The sequence below is a fragment of the Balaenoptera physalus genome (genome assembly GCF_965194825.1).
Source record: "Balaenoptera physalus genome assembly, chromosome: 11".
In the NCBI taxonomy this organism is placed as follows: domain Eukaryota; kingdom Metazoa; phylum Chordata; class Mammalia; order Artiodactyla; family Balaenopteridae; genus Balaenoptera; species Balaenoptera physalus.
The window spans coordinates 11,178,571-11,206,535 of NC_138896.1; the positions used below are offsets into that span (position 1 = coordinate 11,178,571).

At 42.8% G+C, this 27,965-nt stretch overlaps 2 long non-coding RNA genes and 1 pseudogene across 3 annotated transcripts in view; 1 reads left to right on the forward strand and 2 right to left on the reverse strand.

The window, feature by feature from the left end:
• The window catches only part of LOC309638851, a 192,258-nt gene that overhangs the window by 146,457 nt on the left and 17,836 nt on the right, over positions 1-27,965 (forward strand). The gene's annotated exons all lie outside the window — the stretch shown is intronic.
• LOC309638863 overlaps positions 13,546-27,965 on the reverse strand; it is a 116,135-nt gene continuing 101,715 nt past the window's right edge. Inside the window, exon 3 of the long non-coding RNA XR_014251365.1 lies at positions 13,546-15,647. This is a non-coding gene — a long non-coding RNA (uncharacterized lncRNA). The remainder of the gene's footprint in view (positions 15,648-27,965) is intronic.
• LOC309638829 (F-actin-capping protein subunit alpha-1 pseudogene) lies at positions 22,258-23,178 on the reverse strand (annotated as a pseudogene). The gene has a single exon. The product of its transcript is annotated as an F-actin-capping protein subunit alpha-1 pseudogene (transcript).

Below are 27,965 nucleotides of genomic sequence, written 5' to 3' on the forward strand. Positions count from 1 at the left end.
CCTCCCTCCCTTCCTTCCTTCCTTCCTTCCTTCTTTCTTTTTAATCCAGTCGCCTCCAGTATCAGGCTGGGGATTGGGCAAGGGGGGAAGGAAAGAAAAAATAATTTTCCCTCTGCCCTTCTGAGCTCTTAGCTGGGGCCTCTGTAATAAAAGACAGATTAACAAGAGAAAAACAAACAGAAATTTATTAACTTGGGTACCTCATGTATACATGGGAGATACCAGGGGAAAATGAGTAACTCAAAGGGGTGGCTTAGAATTCAGGCTTAAATATCATCTTAATAGGGAAAGGGGAGGGCAGATGCAGGTCTCCTAGGGGAGAGTAAATGATGTTTAGGAGAGATGAATGGGTTCTGAGAAGAATAAGTGAGAGGAATGACCATTTGTGACAAAGTTTGTCTGGGTGTGGTGTCAACTTCTAGTCTTCCCTCCTGGGATAAGGGTCAATTTTTCCTGGCTGATCAAACTCCCAGGGAAGGGAGGGGAGGGGAGGGGAGGGGACTTAAGTGATGGAGTTCCTTCTGGAGGATCTGTCTTTAGGCAAATAAGGGGAGTTGAGAGAAAGCCTCTCCCAGAATTTGCTGTTTTTCAAGTGCCGACATCTCAAAATAGTCAATGTGCCAAAGTGGCATATTTAGGGGTGGCATGCCCTGAACTCCTGCAGTCATATTTTGGGGTGGCATATTCTGCTACCCTTCAAAAGAAAAGAAAACAAATGTGCTGACTTCTTTATCTCATGTGTGTGTGTTGGGGGCACGAAAGTGGCAGGAGGTGGGGGTAGAGAAGAAGGAGCACAGACGCATCTGGTGCTAAAATAATTCTAATTTGAGAGAAGTCTGAAATATGGCTGGCACAGCCTTGTTTTTGTTTCCTTAAGAAGACACCGAAGAGGAGGAAAAAGTTTTTCTGGAGCCTCTTAGGGTGCCTGATTGGGTGTGAACCTTAAATCAACAAAGACAGATGAACCGGAGATATGTATACACACGTATTGAGTATAAGGTTTATACGACACAGGAGCTTCATAAGGAAATGAAGACCTGAAGAACGTGAGATCTGGGTGTTTCGATTCCAGGTTTGATGAAGAGCACAGACGTGGAAGAATACCTAGGACAACAGGTATGAGGTCAGAGTAGTAAACTGGGGGACGCTTAGCCAGGCCTGTTCACCCCAATTCTTCTTGGCATCCGTTTTTCTTTGGAGATAAGGATGTTCCTCTCCTCCTGGTCTAGGGAGGGCACCTCTCACAGGAGGGCACCTCTCACAGGAGGGCTTTATGACCTGTTTCAGGAAAGAAAATCAGAGGAAAGGTCAGTGTGACCTTCCTGCAACTGCCGTTTTCTCAAACTCCTTTAGCTTAAAATATTTAACATGCCAGGTGTTGTATTTTGAGATAGCGCGTCCTGAACTCCAGCCACACCCTTACTCAACCGATGATTAAGACACCTCAAGACTCTGCTTTCTCTGACCAGTCTCCTGAATTATCAAGGCGAGAACCATCGCGGGGATCGACTTTACATCTGCAAATACTGTTATTCCACAAGGTCAAGGCCAACACTGCTTTCTAACAGCTGTTAGGCCCACAGCTACATTTCCTCACGCTTTGCCTTGGCCCGTAGCCTAAAAGTGTTAGGAGTAGCATCGCCCTTTCTCCCCATCCCGTCCCCTCCTTCTCTCCACAGTTCCCCTCCCTGCAGAAAGGAAACTCCTCTGTTTTGCTCAGAAGTTTCTCAAAAGCTACAATGCAAATCACCCTAATCGTTTGTTAGATGAGCAATGATCAGTCTAACCTCCTAATTAACATTGTTAAAATCTGCTAACAAAGGACATTTACCAATATCTTAATTAGGAAGGATTTCCAATTTGTGATATGGAGCATGTTAAACAAACAGGGCACAATTCTCTTTTTGTTCCTGGGCTCGGCAGCCAGAGAGGTTACATGATATGACACAACATGTTCTGCGTTTGCCATTTATCATTCTATATCCTTTACACATTTGCGCTATATAATTAGTGTCGTGGCTAATTTTACCTGTGTTATTGTTTGCACTGTAATTTGGAGAGAATAGAGTGGGTGATGCCGGGTGATGAAAATTGGGGCAGGTGTCTGGTTCTCCCTTGGAATGACTGCGGCTTCAAATGCCTGCTGGAAAAGACCTCGGCTAACAAACAGAGCAAACCTGGGGGGGGGGGGGGGAAACCTGGGGGGACTCCAGGCGCGGATAGTGGTGTACAAGGTGAAGAACCTTTTCGAGTCATTCCAAATAAATATGTGGATGGCTAACCAGCTTAGTCTCCCCTCCTTTTCCAAACTCTTACAGCTTACTTTAAAAGCTCCTATTATCTATCACTTAATTATTAAAAAGTGTCTACTCTGTTTTCATAAATTATCTGTGTGTTAGAGATGTTGGTGTATGAGAGAGAGAGTCATGGAGATAAGGGAGGTTCCAAAGCCAATTATCCCAGCTGGGAAGATTTTAGAATACAATGGGACCCTTGAATTATTCTGTACTAGACCTTTAAGGATGTGTGTGTGTGTGTGTGTGTGGTTAGAGTGGATGGGGGCTGGGGGTGGGGAGGAGGAAGGGTTAATAATTCCTCTAATAAGTCCTATTTTATTACGCTCATCTATTTGCAAGGACATCCTTACTGTTGGATCCTTTTCCGGGTGTCTTAACTTCTTTATCTTGAAGACAGGAGAAATGCTTGGAAGATATTACCAACACCAAATGTTATCTGGAATTACCGTTTATATAAACTACATCATCTAAAGTAAATGAGAAAACATAAGAAAAAGGCTTAATAGCATGTCTGGCACATAGTTAATATTCAATAAATTGTAGCTGCAATAAAATATGTCATATTTTAAAGCTGTATATACTATACGATGACATCTTGGGTGAATTACACAGTCGATGGTGCTATATATATAATACATACTATATTTCATATAGTCTGTAATCTAATCAAATGTTCAGAGGCTATTTCTAGACTCTGGTCTAAGTCCCTGAATGGTCTCTTCTATGAAGACATCAGGCAATAGACCAGAGGTGCAACTTCCTACTCCCAACTTGCCAGGAACAACCTCCAAGGATTATCCAATAAGATAGAAAACAAAATAAAATGGAGGGAAAAAAAACTTAACGATTAAATAACTGTGGTCCGAGCCCATACTGAAAAGTTGCTGACCTTGAATTGGCATCTGTTCCTTCTCTCCCCTCCTTACATTCCCCCCTCCCAGAAAAAAACAAAACAAAACCAAAACAAAACAAAATCCCCAAAAGCCCTAGTGCATGCCATGCTTACACCCTTACCTAGGGAAGGGAGGGCTGTACTGACAAGGGTGCTGTAGAGCGGTTCCTGGTAGAGCTAAGAAGCATGGTGAATGTGCCTTCTCTCACAAAGCTTCCTCCTAAAAATTTTTGTTTAAAGAAAAATACTACTCCTAGCATCATCCTCTCCATCCCCATCTCTGTAACTTCTACACACACACACACACACAAATGTAAGGGAGAAAAAAAAATCCTTTTCTCTACCCTTGAGGTTCTGTGATTAGGGGCCTGCAAATTAACTTGACAAAAGACAGATTAGCAAGGGAAAAGACAGATTTTGATTCACGTACATACATGAGAGTTCACAGAAAACATGTGATTCAAAGGAGGTGGTTAGAATTTGGGGCTTATATGCCATTTTTATAGGGGAAGGAGAAGGGAAAAGGGCACTTATGAGAAAACAAATGACTTTTAGGAGAAATAAGCAGGCCCTTAGGAGAACAGATGGGAGATATGATAGTTTTATGACAATGCCTGTCTGGGTGTGGTGCTGACCAGAAGGTCTCTGAGAAGAGGAGGTAAGAGTGGCTCCCAGGGAGGGAATATAACAATTCAGTTATCTGCAGAGGCTCTGTGTTTTGGCAGAGAAGGGATTTCAAATGCCTTTAGCTCAAAATAATTCTTATGCCAAAGTGGCATATTTGGGGTGACATGTACTCTTCAACGACACACACCGAAGTGGCCTAATATACTACTATTGGGACATATATAGGTAATGGTAACACTTAAGAGTTGGAAGACACCTTAGAAATCACCCCCTGCCTTGTTTTATAAATTAAGAGAAGGGAGGCTCCCAGAGGGAAAGAAACTGCCTCAGATTTCCTCATGTTCAAGGGGAGACAAGGATGAAACCCTTGGAGCCCGAAGATCCCCAGGGTCTGCTGTCCCTGAAGGCAACAGCTAAACACAGTTCTCATGTCAAAGAGAGACTAGAAAAAAAAAGACATAGGAAGAAGGAGAAAGAGCTCTTGTTCATCAAGCTTCGTTGGTTTCTGCTCATTTCTGAAAGGGTGGAAAAACTAAGATGAAAGCAGTTCTCCTGTAGAGGGTGAGGGAGAAAAGGGGTGAGAAGAAAAAAAAAGAGATAATTTAAATTGATGGGCTTCCCTGGTGGCGCAGTGGTTGAGAATCTGCCTGCCAATGCAGGGGACACGGGTTCGAGCCCTGGTCTGGGAAGATCCCACATGCCGCGGAGCAACTAAGCCCGTGAGCCACAACTACTGAGCCTGCGTGTCTGGAGCATGTGCTCTGCACCAAGAGAGGCCGCGACGGTGAGAGGCCCACGCACCGCAATGAAGAGTGGCTCCCGCTCGCCGCAACTGGAGAAAGCCCTCGCACAGAAACAAAGACCCAACACAGCCAAAAATAAATGTAAATAAATAAATAAATTTATTTAAAAAAATAAAATAAAATAAATTGACATGCTCTCTCGTGATTGCTTGCAAAAACAATCACTTTTTGATGATACAGCAGCATTATCGGGAGAAGTAATTTATAGACACCATTTCAAAGGCAGGGTGGGGCTGGGGAGTGGAAATCCTACAAAACCTAACAGCACAGAAATGCACGAGGCAGTATTGCTTAGGAGAAAAAAAATAAAACTGTAAACTTCTCCTGCACTTCCTATGTTGAAAAGGTTTGACTGTAAATCCTGATTTTGACATTCATCCCAGATCCATTTTAGAGGCAGCCCACAGACTCAACAGGGCGAGAGAAAACACTAAATCATAATTACCTCATAAAGGCCAAGGCTGTTTCTCTGAATGTTTGAGAACTGCTGTAGCTTCTCAAAATATCATAAATCTATTATGTTCTCTCCTGTTTTACTTAACAGCCAATTAATGTTACTGTTTAAAAGAATTAAAGCCATGGCTTGGAAGAGGGCCTGTGTTGGGGGAAAACAGAGGTCTTTAAACTTTGACTAGCACCCAGATACTGTTTGCAAATGGGCCCTCATTACGGAACATCTCATTAAAAGACTCGGCCGCGGAGAAATCCTGCCACGATGCACGTCCACTGATATGATCTTGTTCTTATTAGCATACTGGAAAAGAAAACATTTTTCAACACAATCTTGAGTCGGTTTTAATATCCTACAGGGTGACATCGGACGCGATGGCAGGAGGCCTTGCTCCTCTCTTGCAAGTCCTCCTGCGAGAGAAGCTTTGGGCCACCCACACGGCCAGCGTAATTAGTGGGAGCGGTGGGATGGATCAGAACAAGGCAGACACACAGCCCAAAAGGGTCCTGATGCCATCGGTAACTCTGGACCCCAACACAGCCCATGACTACGCCACACGTTTCTAGATAAAGACAATAAAATCCTTGTTTGTTCTCCGAAGTCTCACTAGGTCATTCCATCAGCTGTCACCCTAAATTCTCAGCAAATACTGAGACAGCTGGCTGCGGGCACTCCTGGGCACTGCACGAAAACCAGCATGAACAGATGCTGAGTCGGGAGCATTCAGATCCCAAACTTATCTCCCACTCTTTACCTTAGTTCCTTATCGGGAAAATGAAGTTGCCAGTAACTGCCTATGACCTGTGTGTGGCAAAAATATTCTAAAATGACTTAGACTATTACTTTTGTCAAAATAGTCCTGAACTGAAGCAAGGGAAAAGCGAGATGACACGGACACCCAGGAGATGGCCAAGAAGCAGGTGACCGTTTGAAACTGGGATGCAAGGAGAGAGTGCAGCTGGATTTAAGCAGAGTTGGAAGAGCATATGCTTAGGAGCCAGACTGCCTTGGCTTAGATCGCATCTCGGCCCCATATATACGGCAGGAGGCAAGTTACTTAACTTCCCTGAGCCTCAATTTTCCCATCTGTAAAATGGAGATAAAGTGGAGTCTCATACGTGAGATAAGACTGAACAAGTGAAGTAAAATATCACATATATCAAAATTTATTCTTGACAATGCTCCAAAATGCATCTATATGGTTTCTCTTCCAAAGTCATCTCCCAAATCATCTCTCACTGGGTCTCACACAGCTAGATTTTCCTCCAACAGTGGAACAGATAAAATCCTGGCCTCAGTTTATGAGCCATTTTGGAAGAAAAAAACTGTATTGCAAATTTAGGCACTGAAATCAGTCTTGGTGCTCCGAGATGCTAAACACCCCTGGAGGCACCCTGGTAACAGACAGAGTTTGAGGAAACACATCTTCTGTGCACCCTGGTGCCTGAGTTCACGGAGTGAAAGTGGGAGCAAAATCACTTGCACCAATTATATTAAATGCAATCTCTTCCCACTCTCTTCCCACTCCACCACCACCTTCTTCTCTGGGAAGTATACACAGTTTAATTTCTCTAGGTTGAATAAATCAAATGCATGCATCATATAACTCCACTGTAATTACAGACACACCTCACATGACTGTTGTGAAAGAAAACAAAACAAAAAAGTGAGAGGGTTAGTGCTTGTCAAGGGTACAGCATGAGACTTGGTATGTGTTCAGTCAATACTGAGTACTGCTTTCCTCCCTCACATTTGTAGAAGCCCCATTTATGACTATTTTCAAAGAGAATCAGACAAGTCACATTGCATGGAAACCCTACCCTCATCAATCTCTTTATCCTTGAATGACCTTGAAGGTGACTGCTATAGACTGAACGGTTGTGTCCCCCTAAAATTCAAATGTTGAAATCCTAACCCCCCCCCCCAGTGTGTTGGTATTAGGAGGTGGAATCATTGGGAGATGATTAGGTTATGAGGGTGGAGCCCACATGAATGGGATTAATGCCCTTATAAAAGAGACCCCAGAGAGCAAGCTCACCTCTTCCATCATGTGAGGACACAGAGAAAAGACAGCTGTCTGTGAACTGGGAGGTGGGTTCGCATCAGACAGCGAATCTGCTGGCACCATGATCTTGGACTTCCCAATCTCCAGAACTGTGAGAAATAAACGTCTGTTGTTCATAAGCCCTTCAGTTGATGGTAGTTTGTTACAGCAGCCTGAATGGGTTAAGACACTGACAAGAAGATAAAAAGGAGGGAGGAAAGGAAGGAAGAAGGGAGACAATGAAGAATATCTATGTCAGTGGGAAGAGTTTCAGTAATGATGATATTGAAGGCTGGTGTAGCTGGGGAGATGTTACAGCTTGATTCTATGTGTATTATCAGTTAATCTTTTTTCCAAAATTACATTTCTTACATATCTACCTCCCCAAGCAACCACCATTATCATTTGAATATATATTTCTTTCCATGCTGTATTCTGGGCATAGTTTTGTCACAGTTTCTCACCTTATATATATATAACTTCTATTAAGAATAAGGCCACGTCGGGACTTCCCTCGTGGCGCAGTGGTTAAGAATCTGCCTGCCAGTGCAGGGGACACGGGTTCAAGCCCCAGTCCGGGAAGATCCCACATGCCGCGGAGCAACTAAGCCCGTGCGCCAGAACTACTGAACCTGCGCTCTAGAGCCCATGAGCCACAACTACTGAGCCCATGTGCCACAACTACTGAAGCCCACGGGCCTAGAGCCCGTGCTCCGCAACAAGAGAAGCCACCGCAACGAGAAGCCCATGCACCGCAACGAAGAGTAGCCCCCGCTCGCCGCAACTAGAGAAAGCCCACGTGCAGCAACGAAGACCCAACTCAGCCAAAAATAAATAAATAAATAAATAGATTTATAAAAGAAAAAAAAAAAAGAAGAAGAAGGCCACGTCTAGATTGCTGTGATCAGAGTTAGAACTTTAAATTTGGGACTTCAAACAAAATTTTGCAAAGGAACTGCTGTTTTCCCTTTTCCCCTTTCTTTCCTTCTTCCTTCCTTCCTTCTTTCCTTTCTTTCCTTCTTTTCTTTCTTTCACTTTTTAACCTCACTCTATTTCCTCCAGCTAATTATAGTTAACATTAGTGAATTACATATTGATCATTTCTCTTGCTCTGGCCTTACACTAGGCCTTTGCATGTGTAATTTTAAAAATCAAGGATTATTCAGAGCCTCTTCCCCTTTCCACCTGTACAAAAGGCTTCTGTGCTGTTTTCTAGTCCTTTGTTTGCAGAATCAGGTTGTAGGGCAGAACTGAAAGTAACCAAGATTGGCTGGAGTGATGCATGTCGGAAATGACAGTGTTTCTAGTGGAACAGAATTCAGTGAGGAGGTGAGAAGGGGAGTCAGGTGGAGTGGGGGCCCTGGGCTGAGCAGTAATGTGGACTTGAGATATTCGAGGAGTTTGGAAGAAGAGAGAAGAGATATGGAGTGGGAGTGGGCGACAGTAACTGGGACAGCATGGGAGAGTAAGGTTCTAAGGACATTTGCAGCGTAATAGAGATGAAATCCCATTTGAAGGGGGTGAAGTTTCAATCAGCCTCTACATAAATTTTAGTCACCACCATTCTTCCTTATTTTAGTAGCTCACTTTAAAAAAAAATTCTTCTAACTATTATAATTGTTTCGTTCAAGCGGCATGATTTCCACGCCATCTTGATCTTTTCTCTCTCTTCCATTTCACATTAATGACCAGTGAAATAATTGCTCAGGTCAGTCCTTGAAATATCAGTTTTGAAAAATCCATAGAAAATTGCTGTAATTAACCAGACCCTCCAAATTGAGCAGTATACAAAAAGACTCTCATGCCCTATCCATAGGCCAAAGTTGGAGAACATCTAGATGCTTTCCAAAGACTTCCCCAAGTAAATCGGTAAAAGCTGTCGTCTTCTTAGCCTGAGTGATAACTGGGGCACAGCTGCTCTCAACAGCAGACTCGTGACAGAAAATCAGTCAAAGTAGGCTGATTCAACAACTTACACTCAAAGGGGCCTGCACTGCCTCCTGGGTGTCTCATACTTCTAGAGGCGTGAAGACAGAGGCATGTCTACAGCCTCAAAGACTCATGTGAAATACGGAATCCTGGAAGGGACATGTGGGACCAGGGCCACAGTCAGAGAAATGGGGCTTGGCTGCAAATTAAACAGCCAGTCTGCGGAGACCTGAGTCACCACCAGACATTGCAAATTATTAATACCCACTCCCGCTAAATCCTTGCAATTTGCAAGAGAGCGCCTCACCATCTGAAGCTGAGTTTTCCAGCTTACAACTTTGCCCAGACTGAGAAAGGCAGGAACAACAAGAGAATTAGTCAGGGTCTGTCCTTGGAAGACAGAGTCTCAGCTGCTCCTTTCCTTCTTCCTGAAAGTGAAAGGGGCACTTGACACCAAATCATCCAAGAATCTCAGGGCATCAGGCAAGCTAGTGAGTTGGAGGTTTATTGTTGAGTTGGCTTGTTTGGTTGCTTTTATAATTAACAACTTGCAAATACACCTTTCTGAAATCTTGGATTTCACTTTCTAATGATGCTGATGACTTGGGGTTAATTGAACAAAAATCTTTCGTCAGTCACAAATAATCCTTTCATTCCATAGGATTCCAATACATCTTCTGGGTCCATTAAAATTGAAGTGAACAATCACTGTATTTCTGAATCTTTTTTTTTTTTTTTTCCATTACAAATATCTACCATCACTGGGCCCTGGGGCTGCAAGGTTAGATATAGATACAATAGAGCAACATGACCCCTGGAGTCTGAAAACAAGGGAACTTGAAAGATGCACAATCGGGACAGTCCATAGCGTCCTGTTCTCTGGAAGCGGGCACTGCCGAGGTACTAAGGGTTAGGCTAGAAATTCCTGTAAGTACCATCTCTGTCACTTTTCATGTGAGCATATGTTTTATGACAACCCCCTCTGGGAAGATGTGCCTGCATCCAGTTGCGAGCTGTTTAAATGTCCCATTCTACCAGCTTCAAATACCTTCTCTGATAAGAAAGGGAAAATGGTGACACAGGGAGGGATGTGTGATAGTCATTTGTGTCCAGAACTCGATCATGTTTCAGAAGTTTATGACAGCATATTAAGAAATGAGGACATTAGATGCAATCTAAGTTTCTAAGAAAGTGTTTTGCCTTATTTCCAACGCTCATCTGTAGACTTCAGCCACGGCACCAGCAGGCAGCTGGGAATCTCTAATTGACAGCAGGAGGGGCAGGGCAGGGTACCAAGGGCACTCAGAGCTGGTTACGGAGGCAGCGTGCAGAGTGGGTGGGCACTCCAAGTAACCGTCTTAGTGTACAGATGGAAAGTGGTGCCTCAACTTCCTGCTTCCTACCCCTACACCTCCTGGATGAATTACCTCTAGCCTCCACCATATGGTGACACTTGATATTTTCTGAAATAATAAGAGAGACCATGAGTCATCCAGCTATCATTTCTTGCCTGGAATGATCACTAAACGTGCACTACCTCTGATCCTTATAGCTCTGCATGGCTTGGAGAACCTCAAAGCTACTCTACAGACTCTATACCGCCTTGAAGCTCCCATGGTCTTTCTAAAGGTCCACTCTTACTCTGTCCTCCTTGTGGCTGAGAAAAGGAGCGCACTTCAGTTAAGAGATCCTTTATGCCCCAGGAAATGGTCAGCTTCTTTTGCCTTTTCTTCTCCAGAGTGAATAATTCTATTCTCTTTACATTTACTCATGAACTTCTTCACCAACTTTCTTGTCATCTTTTTTGTCTCCTTCTGTGCTTAGAAAATTGGGCCATTGTTCTTCAAGGCCCTTTCTAAAACACAATGATCTCATTTTGTTATATATTTCTGATTAGTACAACATGTCTAAGTAGACTTTAATTCAACTTTAGAGTTGAATTGAAAATTGTATTAACTGTGGTCATTTGATACATAACTGTATTAATTTAATCTATGTTTTTGCCCCCATAGCTAATATTTTTCTTGCTATAAAATCATAGCTAGAAAAATTAAAAGATCTAATAAGCCGGTTCTCAAATCTCTGACCACTAAAACTACGAAACACATGAAGTTCTGTAAAATATCCAGACTTCATTGTTTTAGTGTATATTCCTTCTTTCTCTGCAAGGTGTAATAGGAAAACAAAACAAAACAAAAACATTGGACTTGAGCCCTTAATCCAATACTTTTGTCTTCATGAACTCAGATGAGTCATTTAACCCCTCTGTGTCCCCATTTCCTCATTTATAAAATAAGAGTGTTGGATTATATCAATTGGGTTTTTCACAGCTCTTTGTTTTGCCACGAAAACCTTTCTTAAAAGAAATCTTTAGGTAGAAGCACAGTGCATATAACAGATAAAAGCAGAGCTCTCTGGATGAAGCAGGGATGGCGAGACCCCCAACCCCAAGACTCAACCACTTAAACCCTCCACCTAACTCTCACCCATTCCCACCTCATTTTAACGATGTATGGCTTCATATACAAGCACAGCTTGGGTACCTGTGAGCCTTTACATTCATAGCACATGTCTTGATAGGAATACATGCAAGTGTGTGAGATTATGTGTGTTTCTGTTAGTGGACAGAAGAAATCCAAATTTCCCCCATGCACCTTCTGAGACTAGAAGTGAGATCAAAGGTCGCAAGCTCACTGGTCATGAGCCTGACACAGAATGGCAGCCCCATGCCCACTAGCCCCAAGGACTCCTGGTACCCGCCCTCCTGGGAGGGAGAGTAGATAGTCTCGTTTGTGCTCTAGGAGATGCAGCTGCCCTTCTGCTGCTAATCCTCTAGAAGAGCAGAAGCTTCCTCTGCCACTGGACACCAGAACACCTGCCAGTGGCCATCGCATCCACTGCTCCAGGCAACGTTGTCTCTTGCTGGTTGGTGGTTCCACACCATCTATCACTGTTCTGAGGAGCAGGTGGGGCTCTGCGGCTTCTCCAGTGCCCACGGCGCCCCCAGGAGGCTGTGCTACCGCTTGGCCCTCTCTCCTGGGCAGCAGCACCCCCAATGCCATGAGCACTTACCAGACCAACGCCTCGCGGCATGGCGGGAAGCATGCCTTCTTCAGTTTGGAAGCAGTGTCACTCAGGCCTCAAGATTTTAAGAATGTCAAGAAACACCTCTTTCAGTTTTTATTTACACCCTTTCCCCATTGCCACCTCTTCACAGGACTCAAGCAGGCGGGTATCAAAGCAGGGGATGCACCTATGTGATAGAGATCACATGATCCTCAGAACTGCCCTCCCCTAGAAGGGTGAAGACTTTTTTACTGAGTCAAAGTCATTATGCCTGGCTTATTTCTCCCTTAATGCTCTCCCTGGAGGCTTCTCAGCCCCTGTGCAGATAACCTTCAGTTCTCCAGATGTGTCCCAGAGTGTTGGAGCCCCAGCTGACCCATCCTGGGCTCTTCCTGAGACCCTTTATGCACACGTATGTGGATGAATCAGTGTGTGGTTACAGAATAAATCAAGAGCAGCTTGTCGGCAAGATAACTGACAGCTAGGGGATTGGGATCTTCCCCACAAGTTTTCATTTCAGGACGCATATGGAAACTCTAATAGGTAGATAGGTAGATATTAACTACTTAATTTTTTAGCTGGAATCAAACTGGGAGGCTTCAGAACAATCAGGCTATGCGTAAGAGGAAGGGGCTTCAGATCTGGGTAGGAAAGTCTTACTTCTCCAGCAATGACACTGCTTTGGTTTTTGGCAACTGGTTTCAGAAATAACACAAATAAAGCCTATGAGTAAGAACTCTGTTTAGATAAGTATTTCCCAAAGAGTGCTGTGCACAACCGCCTGTATTATGAGATTCTCTGGAAGTAAACAAATGTATGAACAGGTTTGGAGACCTCCACATCCTGTGTCTTAGAGGGTGTACTTTGGCACACTCCAGATTAGAGAAAATGTTGAGTAGAGAAACTTTTAATATATTGACAATGGAAATCTTTTTTTAAAAAAATCTAACACATTAATATCCTCAGAAGTAATGTCTTATGGAGTGCATTTTGAGGAAGTTAGCTTAGAACAGGGGTCAGAAAACTTTTTCTATAAAAAATCAAATAGTAAAACCTTTCAGCTTTGTGGCCATACGCTCTGTGGCAATGACTCTGCTGTAGCACGAACGCAGCCGTAGACAGCACATAAACCAGCCAGCGTGGCCGCGTTCCAAGAAAACTTTGGTTATGGACACTGAAATTTAAATTTCATGTCATTTTCATGTGTCACAAAATATTATTTTTCTTTTGGCTTTTTCCAACCACTTAAAAAAGGAAAAAAAAATTCTTAGCTTGAGAGGGCTGTACAAAAACAAGTAGTGAGCTGAATTTGACCTCCAGGTTGTAGTTTCCTGACCCAGGGCCTGGAAGCAGCATCAGCTAGGAAAGGAACTGAACGTCTGTGCAGATACCAGACCCAGAGTCCACGGAGCAGAAACCCTGTCTATTTACCCGACCCGTTCAATCTCCAGTGCTCAGTTTGCCGCTTAGGACTTTGCCGAACCATATGGTACAGGCTCGTAAATGTTTTTTGAATGAAGGGATAACCATCGATTCAGTTTATCTGTTAGTAGCATGGGCAGAAGTTAGTTTGTACTGGTCCTGATTGCTGGATGTCATCATAAGTGGCAAATAGGAACCCATGACTCTGAGGCATTCAATGCCAGCAAGAATTTCACACTTTGTTGAATAGCCTTTGATGGTAGGTACAGACTGTTGCAGCCGCCTGGGGCATGAGCAGGCTGACTGACAGAAGTAAAAATAAATGCATCATAAAAGTTGCCTTGTCTTTGCAAGATAGGAATTGAGAGTCAGTGGCAACATCTGGGTCAGAACATATATCTGTTTCTAGATACTTCTTTTACTTACAGCTGACTTTTTACTTGCTTCCTGGAAAGGCTCTGTTTTGGTGTCCCCATGACATCCATTAGTCTCCATCAGTCTCCCCAGAGCTCACTGCCACAAGCCTGCTTTCTGGGCTTACTCTCAAGTCAGTCTCTTTCTGGGACTGTCTTGTCCTTTGGAAGTTTCCACTGGTAACGTGGAGCCACTGCATGACAAACCTTCTGCCTGGCTGCAGACGCACCTCCTCATTGAGGCCCTCCCTGATACGCCAGGTCTGTGCAGTACTCCTCCCTCTGAACATACGGATCCCTCCCTCCCTCCCTTCCTTCCTTCCTCCATTCATTCAAAACATGCTGACTGAACAAATGCTTACCCACACACTGCTATGGCCTGGGGGAAAGGAAAACCACCTCCCTTCAAAGCGTTCACAATTTAGTAGAGGAGCCGGGGATAACAGACCATGAGAACAACTTCCCTGAGCCCCAGAACCTCTCCACCAGCTCTTGACCGCACGCAGCCTGGTATTTTCGGTTCCCTCTTCCGGGGCGGATGCTAGAAGCTCCAGCTGGTAATGGATTCTTGACGGCAGACATCACGCCCTTTGTCTTTCTCACCTCTGAGGTGCCTACGCAGTGACCGCTTGCAGAGTAGACTCTCATCACGTGTCTGCAGACTTTATTTTAAGGTTCCGACACGGGATGCTTGGTTTCCTCATGACCGAGATTCACCCAGACGTGTGTGCGATTGGCGACCAGTGGACCTGATGGTAGAGGGGAGGGGCGGGACGCTGCGGTGGGACGGGCACCTGTTCTGGGTGGCGCAGGAGAGGCAGCAGGCCTGCAGCAAACAGGAGGGCGCAGGAAGGGGTTAGCACCCCCCCCAGGACCCAGGACAGTGTGTTTGGTGGACCCTTGGCTACTGTGGACCTCGAAGAACTCACTTTCTAGGTCTAACCCCCATTCCAGGAGGAGGGTCCCCCCAGACCAGATGCTATTGAAGGGGAGGTGGGGACACTTCCGTTTCTATAGGAATTTTCAAAACAACAGGGTAGCTTCAGCAAAATGGACGAGCCACGCAGTAGGGCCGGACGTCAGACAGCAGCGGCCCTGCCCAGCGCCTGCTCTCAACCCCACCAGCCATATGACGGCCCGGCCACATAGCGTAGCTACAGCTGGGACCCCTGCCTCAGTTTCACATGGAGAGGTGGAGTTCTGATGGTAAGGCTTTGGAATGAAGCCTCCATTGGTTTAGTATCTTTTTCTCTGTTGTCTGGGACAAATGATTTTATCCTTCTGAGCTTTAATGTTTGCATCTACAAAATGGGGACACCAGTACGTTTTGCTATTGTGAGGACTGCAGGAGAGAATGTTTGTAAAGAGCCAGGCACCAATAAGCACATCACAAATGGTAGCTGGTATTATTACCTTCCTCCCACAGGGACTGTCTGCAGGGCCATGCTCACTCCTGGCCACTGCCGTCCGTGGGCCCGGGAAGTCCCGTGTTCTGCAGAGTGAATCAGCTTGATTTGCAATGGTGACCCCGCTGGGCGTTCAGGTTTAACTTTCCATACATCTATCTACGAAGCACCTTACCATTCCTCCATCTGTTTCTCATCTCCATATATTGTGGTTCCAGATTACAGATGTCTCCTGCCCTTAACGAATACAGGGCTCGTGTTTCTGTTTCTTGTTCTCTGTGCTATTTCGGAGCGATTCTTGAAAAAAAGAAGGAGGGCGGAAACATTTTTGCTCTGTCATCTAAAACCTTGGTTATCTTTTCAGATACATCGAAAAGCACAACACGTAACAGAATATCTTAGAAATCAAAAGTAGAAGCAGATCTTTCCCTCCCACCTCCTCCTTCCCTACTCCCTCAAATGTAATAAAGACACAATAGCTCGCTTATTCCGTCTCCCCGCCTGTGCCGCCATCAGCACATTCCTCATGCATGTCCCACAGGCCCCGCTCACAGATGAAGCAGTCAAGGCTGGAGCCTGACTGACTTGTAGGGAGGGGGGATGTAATCGGAGGGAGGAGAACATTACAACAACCCAGCTGCTCTTCCGAGGTTGATTTCCATTTTGGAAAATAGCAGAAGCAATTACCGTGGCTCATTAGAAGGCCTAACACACTGGCTGCAAAACTATATTTGGAAAACCGTATTCACTTAGCTCCAGAGTGGTGAGAGGGTGTGAGAGGGTGGCAGGAAGTGGAAAAGACAGACCAGGGCCGGCCACTGTGGAGACTCGAATCTGCAAACAGGTGGTTTGATTGAATTCTGCGAGGAACGAGGCACTGATGGAGCTGGGACACAGGGCCCACCTGGACCTGTGTCTCAATGTTCTGAACCTCGGGAAGCTCCAGCCCTTTAGAAAATTGAGGTTGTTCATGGAGAGGCCCTTCTGCCGAGTGGGAAGTGGGGTGAGATAGAGTCTCTTTCGTGTGTCCCTCTGAGAAAGCCCAGCTACCACCTCGGATGTCCAGGGAGCAGCGGTGGGCTTCTGTGGTCTCCCTTGAATTTGCCGTTCCATTACATCAGGGCCCGTGGGCCTTTGGAACAAGTTTTCATTCTTATCTATCTGCTGCTTTCTAACTAGGAAGTGTCGACAACACAGGCTGTTAGCTCCTGTCTTGTATTTGCTCATAACTAAAAGGAAGGTTCTGGGATGGGAAGGACATACTTTGGGCAAGAAAGGCATGGTTCAGGAAGTTTGTGGGGTAGGACTACCCCAGATAGAACTTGAAAAAAATCACCTCTGCTCTCTACTGTTGGATGAGGGCACCTGGAGCCCTTCATCCCAGTAATATTTCTTATAAAAGTTATGTGATGGAGCTATTTAATTTGTACTTAAATAATCCTCAATGTTGGTATGGTTCTTTATATTTTACAAGGTACTTTCTTTATATTTTACCAGGGCTGTCAAGAGCTGCTTCCTACTAAAAAAATAGGGGGGAGTCCCCGCCAGCAAGCATGGGGCGGGGGGGTGGGGGTGGGAAATGGTCTCCATATAGCGTTTGTATTGATAGGCAACAGACAGGATCCAGGCACCTTGGGAGATTCCACAGTCTAGGTAATTTGTATTAGCTTCCCCTGCCCTGTTGATGACCCCTGGCTTTCTCATAAAATATCTCATTTAAAACCCAGGTACATATTATTGTTTCTATTTTACAGAGGAATAAAATGAAGTTCAAGAAGTTTTTACAACTTGCCCAGGGCCACCCATCTACATAACAACATGGCTGAGACGTCAACTCAAGTTACTCTTATGTCAGTTCCTCTTGACCATAGTGCCTTAGTCAGAAATGTACCTCCCTTAATGGAAATCCTGAGTGACAACTGAATCATCTAGGATTTATTTATCTCAAGTCTGGGGAACTTGCCCCAAGGTGGTAGGTTTACTGTCTTTCTGGTCTACCAGCCTTATTTAGCATATGGCTTCTGTCCTTATGCTCATAAGATGTCTGCTGTTCCTCAAGGAATCATATCCTCTTTCTAGGAAGAAGAAAGAAGTTTTCTAGAGCCAACGTAACAAAGTACCACAAACTGGGTGGCTTAAAACAATAGACATTTATTCTCTCACAGTTCTGGAGGCTGGAAGTCCAAAATTAAGGTGTGGGCAGGGCCGTCCACCCCCTGAAGGCTCTAGGGAAGAATCCTTCCTTGCTTCTTCCAGCTTCTGGGGTTGCCAGCAATCCTTGGTTTTCCTTGGCTTGTAGATACATCACTCCAAGCTCTGCCTCCATCTTCAAATGGCCTTCTCCCCTGTGTGTCTGCAACTGTGTGTCCAAATTTCCATCTTCTTATAAGGACATCAGTCATATTAGATTTAGGACCTATCCTAAATCAGTAAGCCCTCATCTTAACTTGACTACATCTGCAAAGACCCATTTTCCAAATAAGGTTGTAGTTATGGTAGACATGGATTATTTGAGGACACCATTCAACCCAGTACAAAAGGGTAGAGGCAATGCCAGCAGATTTCTCCTGTGTCATATGGTCACCTTAGCCGCAAGGGAGCTTGGGAAATCAAGCAGAGGCAGGCCAGGGAGGAGGAAATTGGAAGGGAAGTTAGGTAAGTCTGATACACACAGCTATTGTTTAACCAGCTTCTTTGTTTCAGATGAAAGGGAACTAGCATCTTTTGAGATCATACAGTAGTCTTAGGTTCTTTATATACATTACCCTATTTAATATCGTAGCTCCTTTCCATGTGTCTCTCTTATTGGGTTGTCAGCTCAGTGAAGGCAGGGCAGTATCTTCTATTTCTTTTACACACCATACAAATTGGAGCTCAGTACACATTATATTGACTAAATTATTGCCGAGTCTTCCTCACTTTTTGCTAGCCCATTCTTTCCCAAGGGCCTCCTGATGTCAGCCATGGAAATTGGTCCATGCTTCATGTTGTTTTCCTTCTCCTCCTCCTTCTTCACCTCTGTTTGTTGTCATTGTTGTTATAAAGGAAATAAGCAGCAGTTATATTTCATAAGTAATTCAGTGGGCTGCCCTCATGTGACCCAGAAGAATAAACTCCTTTCCAGGTATCCCCACCTTGGAAGGACTGTGAATGAGAAAGACTATGGAATAAAGGATTATTATTTTAAGAAGCTAAATTCTAATTCTGAAATGGAATCTAGAGTTATGGGCTCTGTTCTCTATAATCACAACTGTTCTGTTTCCAGTTTTCAGAACCGCTCTAACTTGTCTTCTTAATCAATCCTTATAAGTGTTTCTGAAGGATACAGAGAAGGATATTAGAATCAAGATCCAATATCTAAAAATCATACCTAGGAAGATAAATATATAGGTAGACAGGAGAAAAGATGGACAGATAAATGGAAAGGTAGACGGGGTATGTGAAAGGATACTAGGGAGTTCGGAGTGTGTGCCATGCTCACTCCCTGCCCTTTGTACCAGGAATTCCACCTCCCTGGGCAGAGTTGACTGGACTAAAGATGAGCCCCTGGCCCAAAGGCAATCATCAATGGCACTGGCTGTGGTCCAGAGAGGCACAACAGGATTACCTGGAGAGACTTTTCAAAATATCAGATGTCCAGTTCAATATCAGATGGAGATTTTAATTTATTACATATCAGCGGGTCCCCTGGAAGTGTATTTTGAAAAAGCTGTACAGTTGCTTCTGATGTGCTCCCCTGGTAAGGAACCTCTGAGTGCTGGTTTCAAGGCAGTTTTTCCCCAAAGGGGTTCCTTATACTGTGTAGTGATTAGGCAAATCATTCAAACCCTTTCTGGAGGAGTTTGACTTCAGAACTCACAGAGAGTTGATGATGCTGAAGAGTCCAGACCAGTGGAACCGGGGAGCCAGTGCAGCTGTTTCACTGACATGGCAGAGCCCTGGAGCAGAGAGGGAGGGCTGCCTGATCTGAGCAGAAGTGAGCAGATAGATGCTGTGTCCTCAGAGGGGCTATCGGGTTGTAAAGCTCCAAATGGATCCTAAATAGTGAGATCCATGCTCCATTCCCCAGTGGAGTTTCCAGGAGAGTTTCCTGAGCCCTCGCTTGCTTGTGTGTCCCTTATAAACACCCACTCACTGAGGTAACCCCAGTATGTCTCTACTGTTTGCAAACTGAAAGAACTCAACATAGAAAAATATCTGTATAGATTCACTGAATACTCCTCAAGCATTTATTTTATAATGAGAATACAAATAAGATAAAGAACATACATATTCTTCACTAAAGAAGAAGTGGTGAATAAGACAGACTGTGTCCCTTTTTGCATGGAGCTTGCATCCTAGTTGGTTAATTAAACAACTGCGAAGAAATCAATAAGATAGTTTCAGGTGATAGTAAGTGTTGTGTTGGAGAATGATGGGGGAGGGCCACACTTTGGATTGGCTGGTCAGGGCAGACGTCAATAATTCTTGGCAGCCCTTCATTCTTTTCATCACTTGGGGCCAGCTTCTTTCCTAGCTGACGGGGTAGCAGGACTGCAGCAAAGGGTGGAAGGCCAGGCAAGTTTTACAAATTACAAGGGATTCCTTGAGACAGAAGCATCCGTTGTTACCGTCTGACAAATATCTATCTTCCCCAGAGACTGGCGGGGAGAGGAGTGAAAGGAGAGGGAGGGGGCATGGAGGAAGGGAAGGTGATCCTCTCCAAACCGATTAGGAATGAATGTAAGACTTGCTCCCAAATTAAAGTAACCATCTACTAAAGGCAGGTTTCCTTAGAGTCACCCTTAGATGCTCATGATCTTCAGCTGTTTAAAACTCCTTTCCCCTTCTCCCTCTCCGTCCGCCTGGGTCTCTCTCCTCCCTCTACCTCACCTCCTCCCCCTGTTCCTCCTCCTTTCTTTCCTCTCTCCCTCACACCATGTTACCATTATTGTCAGTAGAACGAGCCGCATGCATGCCAAATCAGGTCATTCACAAATATAGAACAAACGTCTGTCACTACAGATTTACCACGATGACTAAAGCATGGCCCTTCTGTCTGTGAAAAGTGTGCCCATTAGTTATGTGGTGTCATAGCCTGCATAGCCTTTTAACCCTCTACCTTAGCTTCACGGAGGTGAGCATTCCTCCAATACACATCCGTTTGAGTGTCTTTGAATGATTCATTGTGGTGGCTTGTCTAAAGAGAAGACAAAGTCAGCCTTTGCATTTAACCCTCCCCCCCAGCACACATGCAAAGCCATTTTCTGGAGTTGAGGGCTTAACTGTAAATATTTGTTCTGGCTGAAACCTGCTACAGAATATTTACCTAAAATGAGATAACTAACAACACTCCATTAAAGAAAATGAGCATGAACTGACAAAACTTTTCAAGAAAAATTGCTAACTAAACATTAAACTCAATTTACGTTATTTAGAATTCTCTTTTAGTTTTATTTTTTATTATTTTTTTTAAAGAACAGAACAGGTATATTTCTATTGGTCTACCTGATACAGAGGATAGTGTGGTACGGATGGATAGTATGAATGACAAATTATGCAAATATATTTTATTTGAAATAAACAAAAATGCTTACACAGCTCAACGGGTCACTTGGAAATAAACTCTTGCTTGACTGTATTACCGAGCAGAAACAAAGCTGAAACACAAACTCTTCTTTTGACATGTATTTGGAGGAAGACACTACTTGGTTTTTAAAAAACTGACCTTCTCTTAAGGCCTGGTCATCGAAGTGTAAACAGTGTAAATGAATCCGCCATTACCAACTGTCATATCATATCTATGTTACCTGTGCATTCTGAGATCACACCTGTACCTGCCAATAAACCTGGGAAGGGTTGCTATATCACAGTTACATTTGAGTTGGCAGGCAGGACTGAGGAAGAGTAATTTGGAAAAAGTTTTACATCCTATTTAGAACAAATCACTAGTATTCCCTTAAATAACAGGTTGTAATAGAAAGATACTGTCTGAACGTTGTCCTTTTCACTTCGATTCATTTTTAGTTTTTGTTTGTGATTAACATAGTTGTTTGATTCATTCGCTTATAGTACAATCCTGCCACAAAGTATTAAAGCACAGGATATCTATTATTCCTTCAACATCTGCATTTTTTCAAGTTTTATACTCTATCTCTAGTATGTCAGCAGTTTTTGAATATTAAAAAAATAATAATAAATGGGTAAAACTCTTCTAAAAATGCACATGTCTATAACTATAATGGTACTAGATGGGAAGGAGACAATGAGGGAAGGGAAAAAAGCAAACACATTCATTTGTAGGGAATGTGGTTCAAGTCTTTGGATTTAAAAACAACTTCCCCAGAGAAGCTGGCTACACTGGAATTTCCAGAAAACTTCCTTTGCCTCCAAAAAGGACCTGAAAAGCCCCAATCCAAACATTTGAGACTATAGTTATGAGATGTTATAAATGATGATCAAAGCAATCGGAGGGAGAAGAATGAATGTGTCTTCCATTCAGCTATAGTTTGTAGCATAGCCTCTTTAGTTGTTGGTTGATCAGTAAAAACCAGTGAAGTACCAGAAGTGCTTTGAAGGATGGGGTAGAAAAGTACTGAACATATTACCTGTTTATGTCAGTAACAGGGCTTCATGGCTAGGAAAATTTTCTAAATAGTAAAATGACTCCAGGATAGATATCTCTCTCCATCATTAAATGTGGCAGAATTAAAAAAAAAAAAAAAAGATTTACAAGTAGATATAGTGAAAACAGAAGATTACAAGGCAGAAAACACAAAAGAATCAAGACAATGCTATAAGTTCAACAGTATTCCATGAGGCTAGAAAACCTGTTAACTTTGAAAGCCCTAGAAAAATATCACTCTTGTTTATAAATCACTTATCATATGACCACACATTGAATCCTTTCTTTCCATGTGCTGAAGAATCCTACATTCAGCCTTTAAGCATTCTGTATTTCTTTGCCAATCTTGTAGCTGAGTATCTTGTTCCAGTCGATTTGGTGCAGGTAACTGGAAGTTGCTGGCACAAGGCCTTGAACGTGGTGTCTGACATTGTTTGATAGTTTTCACTAATTGCTGTCTGATACTCATTTTCTGCATGCTCTATGATTTTAATAAACTCCTTGGCAGTTTGGACTTCATTCAAAACAGTTACTGAATCCTGTACATCTTTATGACTAACCAACTGAACATTGCCATCTTCATAACAGTGAGCCTGAATCTTAAGTACTCCAACCACTTGGGCTGTAGAGGGTGTGATGGTGAACTTCCATTCTGATCTCCAACGACCATTCCAGAAGTTTTTAGGCTGAAACTGGTGGCTTTCAATACATATGGCATACATGGATGCCATTTCTTCAATAACAGTCTGTTGCCCATCTATAGTTTTAGCATGAACAGTACAGAAGCTGTTGGAATAATGATCTTTCACACAGGCCCTTAAAGCACTGTCACAGGATTCTCTCCAAGACTTCAGACCTCCATCTACTTCCTCTGGCTGAGGGTCACTTGCTTCTTTCCGTAAGTGATCAAACTTAAAGGAAATTTTGTTTCTTGGATCTAAAAATCTGCTATTACCCAGGTCACCGTGTTCTGTAATTAAGACCTGATCTTCATATCCTTCTATCTTCACAGGCATGAATTGACCCATGTTATACTGGGCAAGTACATGTGCTGCCCCTTCCCTGAGGAGACTGTCATTATTAAGTAGTAGCTGGACATCGTTGAACACTTCATTAAATTCCCCTGGGGGTGTGTGAGTGATGAATTTAGCAGCTATGCGTACCTTCTCCTCATCTGACACCCAATCCTCGAAGTTGGCCATCTTGGGCTGCTCTCTAGATGTTTTAAATTCATCATGTACTTTTACCTTGTAAAAACCAGATCAATTCTCCTTTCAATCTGATATTAAAATATATCTGATGATAACTAAGAGAAAGAAAAAGTGAGAAGAAAATAATAGTGATTTCTAAAGGAGGATAAAATGAATTTTTGAAATACCTATTTATCTTTAAAATAGTCTTGTTTTCAAATGGTTTAGTCCACGTTAAAGTACAAGTCCATCATGAGTTTTATAGATAACTAAAGCAAAACCCAAAGATACTTATGTATGAAGGAGAAAATTGAAGAATATAATTGAAGAATATAATGAAGAATATAATTCAATACTGAACACAAAAATTCCAAACAGCTAGAGTCTTTTTCTGTTTTAATTTCTGCAGAACAGTCCACGGAAATGTTAAAAGACCTCTAAAACCTAATAAGAAGAACATAAATAAAAGCACAAACTACTATCCATACAACTTGTTTCCATTTTGATCATTAGGCTGGGTCTATTTTCATTGAGAATTTTTATTTTTTAAAAATGTAAAGGCAGCAGAAACCACAAATGTTAAAATGAGAAAATCAGATCTGTTCTCACTGCCCCCAAATAACTATATTACCCTATTGACCCCAGTTGTAAATGCCTTGCCAGTTAAGTATTACACCATCATTACTGTTATCACCATTGTTATTATTTTGTTCATTTCTTTGCTCATTAGTTTTCTGGTTCAACCATCATACATGGCTGTAATAGAAATTCATTACCATGTGATGGCTGTTGGGCTGCCTATGGGAAATGACTTGATAGTCTTGCAAACACTGAATCATGCAGGAAATTAACACTCATTTTCATGCATGTTTGCTTGCATGTTGATGACCTGGAAACACATGCTTACACTCCATATTTTTCCTTGTTGCTCTTGATTTGTTTTTTCTCTGGTAGGAACAGAACAATATGGGCTTCCTCCAGGGGACAAAACAGCAGCTAACTACTGCAGCACGCAAGGGCGAGAAGAGCAGATAGAGGCAAACTACCCTGAGAGGAGACCAGCAGAGCGCACACAGAGGGGAAGTGCAGCTGCCTGGCGTCACACCCGGGCACTGCCAACCATCGTGGCAACTGGGCTGCCTGGAAACGGGGGAGGCCAGGAGGAGAGTAGAATCCGACAGTGGATCCTAGAACACTCCCTTGAGGATGTTATAGGGAGCTTTTGCTCCTGGGGCCACGGAGTTTAGAAGCTCAGTTCCCGTCTCGCCCTTCCCACACTGAAGAAGGGGAATGAACATACACGGATGCCATTTCTTCATTTCATCAAATACCTCCTTGCCTGTTACAGTCTTTTCTCCTTCAGTGGGCAAGAAGACCAACTAAAATCGTCCTTTATTCACTAAACATTGTCTTTCCTGGCCTCTAGAGTGAGGCCAGTGACAACTACTTTGTACTATGAGTGGGCTTTTGGCAAGCTATCAACACTTCCTCAGCAGTGCTGTCCCATAGAACTTTCTGCAGTGGTGGAAATGTTCCACATCTATGCTGTCCCATCTAACAGCTACTAGTTACACGTGGTTACTGAACACCTGAAATGGGCTAAATAATTCATTTAAAATTAAATGTAAATTCAATTCAATTTATATTTTCCATAATAAAAATTGTCGTTGTTGTTTAATGACCCTGAGTACTCAGAAATGTGTCTTAAAAGTCCATCAACTCTTGCTTCTCTAATTCTGGTTGAATCACGTGTGGCTAGAGGCCACCTAGGGACAGCACGGATCTGAAGAGCAGCTCTCGGAGGTGGCGTCAGAACTTTCTGGCTATTCCTGTGTCAATTCGGGAATGTGCACATAATGCCTCAACTGATCTGTAAAAGACCTTGCTGCCTCATTCTTCTTGTTATAAACCAGGATTCAGGCCAATGCTATCACACCCAAGTATACGATTACTGTCTATAATCTGATAACACTCAAATCGACTTTCAACCCCCGAGCTGACTTCTTTGGCTCATGTAACACTTTATCTACCTTGACAGTGGGCCAAAACCTCACCCCAGACATATAGAATCAGAATCTCTGAAGGGTTAGCTTAACTTAGAAATTTACAATTTTAATAAGTTTCTCAGGAGATTGTTGTGCGAACAGTCCAATGTTGATTATGACCAGCTCTGCATTACATTTCAGACTACAGGTATCACCAGCAATTCAGGTGGCGTACGAAAAAGATCAAACTCTTCATCTCCTTCTCCTGACTTCTGCCCTTCGTAATCTGTCCAAACGCAGGAGGTAAGGCCATAATTTCCATAAATCGGAGAGTCATCATCACTCTTTGATTAAATGTACCAGTTGGAGAATGGCTGGCACATAGGAAGCATTCAGCCAATATTTAATCATTGTGCTTCCCTTGTGTCTTTCGTTTCTCATATCTGATTAGTTGTGAAGCAAGGCCTTTTCCCTACATCCTGTCTCTTGTGTCCATTTCTTTCTTTCTTTCTCTAACTGCCACTAAGTTAGTTGATAATTTAATGCTCTTCATCCTGTGATACTGCATCTGTCATCATCACCATTATCATCATCCAGTCCCTTTGTATTCAATCCACAAATGAACCTCGTGATATGGAAATTATAATTCCCATTTTACAGAGTATTAGGTTTAAGGAATTTTACCCAGTGTCATTCAGCTAACAATTGTCAGAGAAATGTGCGTTTATATCAAAGGTTATGGTCTCTTCTACTAAGTGGGACTAATGACCTGCTATGAAGCCCCCATTATACTCTATGGCAATTTCTCCCTGGACCAGTTATCTTCTCTGTTCATCTGGTTGACTGTGCCATGCCCATTGTGGAATAATAATAAGAGAATCATCAGTGGATGCTAAAATCACTGGGTGAGAAACTGTCCAGAGAATAGGACATTCACAGTCTCAAATATGACACCACAGATGACTTATTAATACCAAGGGGAAGGTGGCAGGCACCACCTTAACCAAATGGGAATAATGGGATAAACTGACATCAAGCGCCTCCTGATGTGATGTAGTGAGAAAACCACATCACCTGTGTAGTATTTCTGTCAGAAATGTTAAACTTGAATCTAATCATGAGGAAAGAATCAGACAAATCCAAATTGAGATACAATAGACAAAAAAATGGCCTAGATTCCTCAGAAATGCCAATGCCATAAAAGACAAAAAAAGTTCAGTGAATGGTTCTAGATTAAAGAGGCTGAAGAGATATAACAATTAAGTGTGACATCTGATCCTTGATTGGATTATGATTTTTTCAAAAGCTATGAAGGACATATGGGGACAACTGAGGAAAACTGAACATGGACTACATATTAGAAAGTAGGATTGTATCAATAATATTTTGTATGATTAGACTGTGGTTATGTGGGAGGATACCCTCATTCCCATATATATATAGACGTATGTAGGGTTGAAGTGTCCTGACAGCTAAACTAGTACTCAAATGTTCCAGTAACAAACAAACAAACAAACAAACCACACCAGAGAGTTAAAGCAAATGAGGTAAATATTAACAACTGGGGGATTTAGATAAAGAGTATATAGATATTTTTGCAACTTTTCTATAGGTTTGAAATTTATTCAAAGTAAAAAGTTGGTTAAAAAAAAAGAAATAATATTAGCAATACTTATGTAGCCCTTACTTTGTGCTATAGATACTCTTCCAAGCACTTTACACAGAGTAATTCATTTAATCTTCACAACACCCTGCACGGTATATTATATTAGCTGCATTTTACACATGAAACAATAGAGGTTCATAGAGGTTAAGTGATTTGACCGAAGTCAACAGTCAGCAAGGAGTAGAGTTGGGATTCCAGCTAGAGCCTGTGCAACTTAACCTCTCTGCTCAGCCTTTATTGGGCATATCCTAGTTTTCATCGCCTTCTGAGGGCGTGCAAGAGGTTGTCCATCACACCTCAATAACTCAAACACTTTAAAGTTCTTCTTTATATTAACTTGAAATTTATTTCCTGATGGATTTTATCCTTTTGTTCTATTTCTACAGTGGGTCCATCCAGAGCAAATCACTCTTTCCTCCACTAGAATGTAAGCTCCACAAGAATTAAGAATCAGTCATGTTCACTACTGTGTTCCCATGTTGGAAAAATACCTCCTGGCCCACGGCAGGAACTCACTAAATATTTATCGAATGAATGAATGAATGAATGAATGAACAACAGCCTTTCAAATATTTGAGGTCAACTGCTGGAGATTTCCACTCTCTGTTGAAAACCTTCCTGGTCCCTTCAGTTGTTCCATTAATATTCTAGTCATGGTCCTCTAAATAATTCCAGTTTTTCTAGTGTTAAGGGTTGTTCCCAGAACTGCAAACAGTATTCCAGAGTTCACTGACCACCACCACTTTCCTTGTTTCAGATGATTTCCCTCTTTTAATTGGGCCTAAGAAATCACAACAGTTTTTTAAGTGGCATTGTAAACACTACAGAAAAGTTTTACCGGCAAAGACAGTGGACTGAACATACATGTTCAGATGAACTACCATGCATCTCCATATTGCTCTGTCCTGGGCTCCATTAAAACAACAGTAAAGGATTTTTTTTTTCCTTGCATAAGCCCCTGAGAACAAAGGTAATGAGAGAGGAGGAAAGAGTAATAACGTTTTAGAAGCTGGAAAGCAGATGAACAAATGGTAACTGACTTATCCGACCTAAGAAAGATGAATCTTAAGCCAGTAGGGGGATCAGGTGACACTAAAGAATCCCAAAAGTTTCAGAAATTGGTGACATCAGTTACCTCTAGAAGGAGGGCTTAAGGTGCAGAGTGAAAAC